The 5,000-nt window shown below is 46.3% G+C and overlaps 3 non-coding genes and 6 pseudogenes across 3 annotated transcripts; all 9 read left to right on the top strand.

Moving 5' to 3' along the window:
• Nucleotides 1-355: 355 nt before the first annotated feature.
• Nucleotides 356-474, top strand: LOC138253543 (5S ribosomal RNA). The gene has a single exon (XR_011196231.1). It is a non-coding gene; the product is annotated as a 5S ribosomal RNA (ribosomal RNA).
• Nucleotides 475-917: 443 nt separating this feature from the next.
• On the top strand, nucleotides 918-1,036 carry LOC138250898 (5S ribosomal RNA; annotated as a pseudogene).
• A 446-nt stretch (nucleotides 1,037-1,482) lies between these two features.
• LOC138257040 (5S ribosomal RNA) lies at nucleotides 1,483-1,602 on the top strand (annotated as a pseudogene).
• Nucleotides 1,603-1,953: 351 nt separating this feature from the next.
• On the top strand, nucleotides 1,954-2,072 carry LOC138255498 (5S ribosomal RNA). The gene has a single exon (XR_011198129.1). It is a non-coding gene; the product is annotated as a 5S ribosomal RNA (ribosomal RNA).
• Nucleotides 2,073-2,518: 446 nt separating this feature from the next.
• Nucleotides 2,519-2,637, top strand: LOC138253637 (5S ribosomal RNA). The gene has a single exon (XR_011196321.1). It is a non-coding gene; the product is annotated as a 5S ribosomal RNA (ribosomal RNA).
• A 443-nt stretch (nucleotides 2,638-3,080) lies between these two features.
• Nucleotides 3,081-3,199, top strand: LOC138252417 (5S ribosomal RNA; annotated as a pseudogene).
• A 446-nt stretch (nucleotides 3,200-3,645) lies between these two features.
• Nucleotides 3,646-3,764, top strand: LOC138255616 (5S ribosomal RNA; annotated as a pseudogene).
• A 446-nt stretch (nucleotides 3,765-4,210) lies between these two features.
• Nucleotides 4,211-4,329, top strand: LOC138251122 (5S ribosomal RNA; annotated as a pseudogene).
• Nucleotides 4,330-4,775: 446 nt separating this feature from the next.
• LOC138257042 (5S ribosomal RNA) lies at nucleotides 4,776-4,894 on the top strand (annotated as a pseudogene).
• The last annotated feature ends 106 nt before the right edge of the window (nucleotides 4,895-5,000 follow it).

The following is a 5,000-nucleotide window of genomic DNA, read 5'->3' as shown; positions in this document are numbered from 1 at the left end:
CTCTTTTTTCCTTTCTTAAAATAAATAAAAAAACAGCAATAACACTAAAACACACTCTTTCCGAAGGAAAATTGAGAATCTTTCTGCACTTCACACTCACCCCAAGCTGCTGGTGGTGAGCTGGTCTGTTGCTGCTTGTGCTGGGCCCTAAAGAAAGGGCAGTCTGAGACTGTGTGTAAGTGCAGATGAAGAGATTGTGAGGCTGGTGCAAAACAGGGTGTGCGATTGGCCCTCTGTAAGAAGTTTGTGAAGGAGGGCAGTTTGTGAACAGTAGAGTGCAGGTGTATTTGAGAGCAGCAGGCTGCAGACCGGCGGGCTGTCTCAACACAAGAGGCCTGAAACAGGAGTGTATTCTGCCTACGGCCATACCACTCTGAATGCGCCTGATCTCGTCTGATCTCAGAAGCTAAGCAGCGTCGGGCCTGGTTAGTACTTGGATGGGACACTGCCTGGGAATACTAGGTGCTGTAGGCATTTTTCCTCTTGCAGACAGTAGGTGGTGCACGTCTTAGAACAATTGCATAGAGTCCTCTCTAATGTTACTTTTCATTTATTATTTCTTCTACTCTTTTTTCCTTTCTTCAAATAAATAAAAAAACAGCAATAACACTAAAATACACTCTTTCTGAAGGAAAATTGAGAATCTTTCTGCACTTCACACTCACCCCAAGTTGCTGGTGGTGAGCTGGTCTGCTGCTTGTGCTGGGCCCTAAAGAAAGGGCAGTCTGAGACTGTGTTTAAGTGCAGATGAAGCGATTGCGAGGCTGGTACAAAACAGGGTGTGTGCTTGGACCTCTGTAAGAAGTTTGTGAAGGAGGGCAGTTTGTGAACAGAAGAGTGCAGGCGTGTTTGAGAACAGCAGGCTCCAGACCGGCGGGCTGTCTCAACACAACAGACCTGAAACAGGAGTGTGTTTTGCCTACGGCCATACCACCCTGAATGTGACTGATCTCAGCTGATCTCAGAAGCTAAGCAGCATCGGACCTGGTTAGTACTTGGATGGGAGACTGCTTGGGAATACCAGGTGCTATAGGCATTTTGCCTCTTGCAGACAGTAGGTGGTGCACGTCTTAAAACAAATGCATAGAGTCCTCTCTAATGTTACTTTTCATTTATTATTTCTTCTACTCTTTTTTCCTTTCTTAAAATAAATAAAAAAACAGCAATAACACTAAAATACACTCTTTCTGAAGGAAAATTGAGAATCTTTCTGCACTTCACACTCACCCCAAGCTGCTGGTGGTGAGCTGGTCTGTTGCTGCTTGTGCTGGGCCCTAAAGAAAGGGCAGTCTGAGACTGTGTGTAAGTGCAGATGAAGCGATTGTGAGGCTGGTGCAAAACAGGATGTGCAATTGGCCCTCTGTAAGAAGTTTGTGAAGGAGGGCAGTTTGTGAACAGTAGAGTGCAGGTGTTTTTGAGAGCAGCAGGCTCCAGACCGGCGGGCTGTCTCAACACAAGAGGCCTGAAACAGGAGTGCATTCTGCCTACGGCCATACCACTATGAATGCGCCTGATCTCGTCTGATCTCAGAAGCTAAGAAAGCGTCAGGCCTGGTTAGTACTTGGATGGGAGACTGCCTGGGAATACCAGGTGCTGTAGGCATTTTTCCTTTCTTAAAATATATACAAAAACAGCAATAACACTAAAATACACTCTTTCTGAAGGAAAATTGAGAATCTTTCTGCACTTCACACTCACCCCAACCTGCTGGTGGTGATCTGGTCTGTTGCTGCTTGTGCTGGGCCTTTAAGAAAGGGCAGTCTGAGACTGTGTGTAAGTGCAGATGAAGCGATTGTGAGGCTGGTGCAAAACAGGGTGTGTGCTTGGACCTCTGTAAGAAGTTTGTGAAGGAGGGCAGTTTGTGAACAGTAGAGTGCAGGTGTGTTTGAGAGCAGCAGGCTCCAGACCGGCGGGGTGTCTCAACACAAGAGGCCTGAAACAGGAGTGTATTCTGCCTACGGCCATACCACCCTGAATGTACCTGATCTCGTCTGATCTCAGAAGCTAAGCAGCGTTGCCCCTGGTTAGTACTTGGATGGGAGACTTCCTGGGAATGCCAGGTGCTGTAGGCATTTTGCCTCTTGCAGACAGTAGGTGGTGCACGTCTTAGAACAAATGCATAGAGTCCTCTCTAATGTTACTTTTCATTTATTATTTCTTCTAGTCTTTTTTCCTTTCTTAAAATAAATAAAAAAACAGCAATAACACAAAAATACACTCTTTCTGAAGGAAAATTTAGAATCTTTCTGCACTTCACACTCACCCCAAGCTGCTGGTGGTGAGCTGGTCTGTTGCTGCTTGTGCTGGGCCCTAAAGAAAGGGCAGCCTGAGACTGTGTGTAAGTGCAGATGAAGCGATTGTGAGGCTGGTGCAAAACAGGGTGTGCGATTGGCCTTCTGTAAGAAGTTTGTGAAGGAGGGCAGTTTGTGAACAGTAGAGTGCAGGTGTGTTTGAGAGCAGCAGGCTCCAGACCGGCGGGCTGTCTCAACACAAGAGGCCTGAAACAGAAGCGTATTCTTCCTATGGCCATACCACCCTGAATGCGCCTGATCTCGTCTGATCTCAGAAGCTAAGCAGAGTTGGGCCTGGTTGGTACTTGGATGGGAGACTGCCTGGGAATACCAGGTGCTGTAGGCATTTTGCCTCTTGCAGACACTAGGTGGTGCACGTCTTAGAACAATTGCATAGAGTCCTCTCTAATGTTACTTTTCATTTATAATTTCTTCTACTCTTTTTTCCTTTCTTCAAATAAATAAAAAAACAGCAATAACACTAAAATACACTCTTTCTGAAGGAAAATTGAGAATCTTTCTGCACTTCACACTCACCCCAAGCTGCTGGTGGTGAGCTGGTCTGCTGCTTGTGCTGGGCCCTAAAGAAAGGGCAGTCTGAGACTGTGTGTAAGTGCAGATGAAGCGATTGCGAGGCTGGTACAAAACAGGGTGTGTGCTTGGACCTCTGTAAGAAGTTTGTGAAGGAGGGCAGTTTGTGAACAGAAGAGTGCAGGCGTGTTTGAGAGCAGCAGGCTCCAGACCGGCGGGGTGTCTCAACACAAGAGGCCTGAAACAGGAGTTTATTCTGCCTACGGCCATACCACCCTGAATGTGACTGATCTCAGCTGATCACAGAAGCTAAGCAGCATCGTGCCTGGTTAGTACTTGGATGGGAGACTTCTTGGGACTACCAGGTGCTATAGGCATTTTGCCTCTTGCAGACAGTAGGTGGTGCATGTCTTAAAACAAATGCATAGAGTCCTCTCTAATGTTACTTTTCATTTATTATTTCTTCTACTCTTTTTTCCTTTCTTAAAATAAATAAAAAAACTGCAATAACACTAAAATACACTCTTTCTGAAGGAAAATTGAGAATCTTTCTGCACTTCACACTCACCCCAAGCTGCTGGTGGTGAGCTGGTCTGTTGCTGCTTGTGCTGGGCCCTAAAGAAAGGGCAGTCTGAGACTGTGTGTAAGTGCAGATGAAGCGATTGTGAGGCTGGTGCAAAACAGGGTGTGCGATTGGCCCTCTGTAAGAAGTTTGTGAAGGAGGGCAGTTTGTGAACAGTAGAGTGCAGGTGCGTTTGAGAGCAGCAGGCTCCAGACCGGCGGGGTGTCTCAACACAAGAGGCCTGAAACAGAAGTGCATTCTTCCTACGGCCATACCACCCTGAATGTGCCTGATCTCGTCTGATCTTAGAAGCTAAGCAGCGTTGGCCCTGGTTAGTACTTGGATGGGAGACTGCCTGGGAATACCAGGTGCTGTAGGCATTGTGCCTCTTGCAGACAGTAGGTGGTGCACGTGTTAGAACAAATGCATAGAGTCCTCTCTAATGTTACTTTTCATTTATTATTTCTTCTACTCTTTTTTCCTTTCTTAAAATAAATAAAAAAACAGCAATAACACAAAAATACACTCTTTCTGAAGGAAAATTGAGAATCTTTCTGCACTTCACACTCACCCCAAGCTGCTGGTGGTGAGCTGGTCTGTTGCTGCTTGTGCTGGGCCCTAAAGAAAGGGCAGTCTGAGACTGTGTTTAAGTGCAGATGAAGCGATTGCGAGGCTGGTACAAAACAGGGTGTGCGATTTGCCCTCTGTAAGAAGTTTGTGAAGGAGGGCAGTTTGTGAACAGAAGAGTGCAGGTGTGTTTGAGAGCAGCAGGCTCCAGACCGGCGGGCTGTCTCAACACAACAGACCTGAAACAGGAGTGTGTTTTGTCTACGGCCATACCACCCTGAATGTGACTGATCTCAGCTGATCTCAGAAGCTAAGCAGCATCGGACCTGGTTAGTACTTGGATGGGAGACTGCTTGGGAATACCAGGTGCTATAGGCATTTTGTCTCTTGCAGACAGTGGGTGGTGCACGTCTTAAAACAAATGCATAGAGTCCTCTCTAATGTTACTTTTCATTTATTATTTCTTCTACTCTTTTTTCCTTTCTTAAAATAAATAAAAAAACAGCAATAACACTAAAATACACTCTTTCTGAAGGAAAATTGAGAATCTTTCAGCACTTCACACTCACCCCAAGCTGCTGGTGGTGAGCTGGTCTGTTGCTGCTTGTAATGGACCCTAAAGAAAGGGCAGTCTGAGACTGTGTGTAAGTGCAGATGAAGCGATTGTGAGGCTGGTGCAAAACAGGATGTGCAATTGGCCCTCTGTAAGAAGTTTGTGAAGGAGGGCAGTTTGTGAACAGAAGAGTGCAGGCGTGTTTGAGAGCAGCAGGCTCCAGACCGGCGGGCTGTCTCAACACAAGAGGCCTGAAACAGGAGTGTATTCTGCCTACGGCCATGCCACTCTGAATGCGCCTGATCTCGGCTGATCTCAGAAGCTAAGCAGCGTCAGGCCTGGTTAGTACTTGGATGGGAGACTGCTTGGGAATACCAGGTGCTTTAGGCATTTTGCCTCTTGCAGACAGTAGGTGGTGCACGTCTTAAAACAAATGCATAGAGTCCTCTCTAATGTTACTTTTCATTTATTATTTCTTCTACTCTTTTTTCCTTTC

The sequence above is a fragment of the Pleurodeles waltl genome, chromosome 8 (assembly GCF_031143425.1).
Source record: "Pleurodeles waltl isolate 20211129_DDA chromosome 8, aPleWal1.hap1.20221129, whole genome shotgun sequence".
In the NCBI taxonomy this organism is placed as follows: Eukaryota; Metazoa; Chordata; class Amphibia; order Caudata; family Salamandridae; genus Pleurodeles; species Pleurodeles waltl.
The sequence above is the reverse complement of the archived record's forward strand: the minus strand, read 5'-3'. Positions and strand labels throughout refer to the sequence as shown.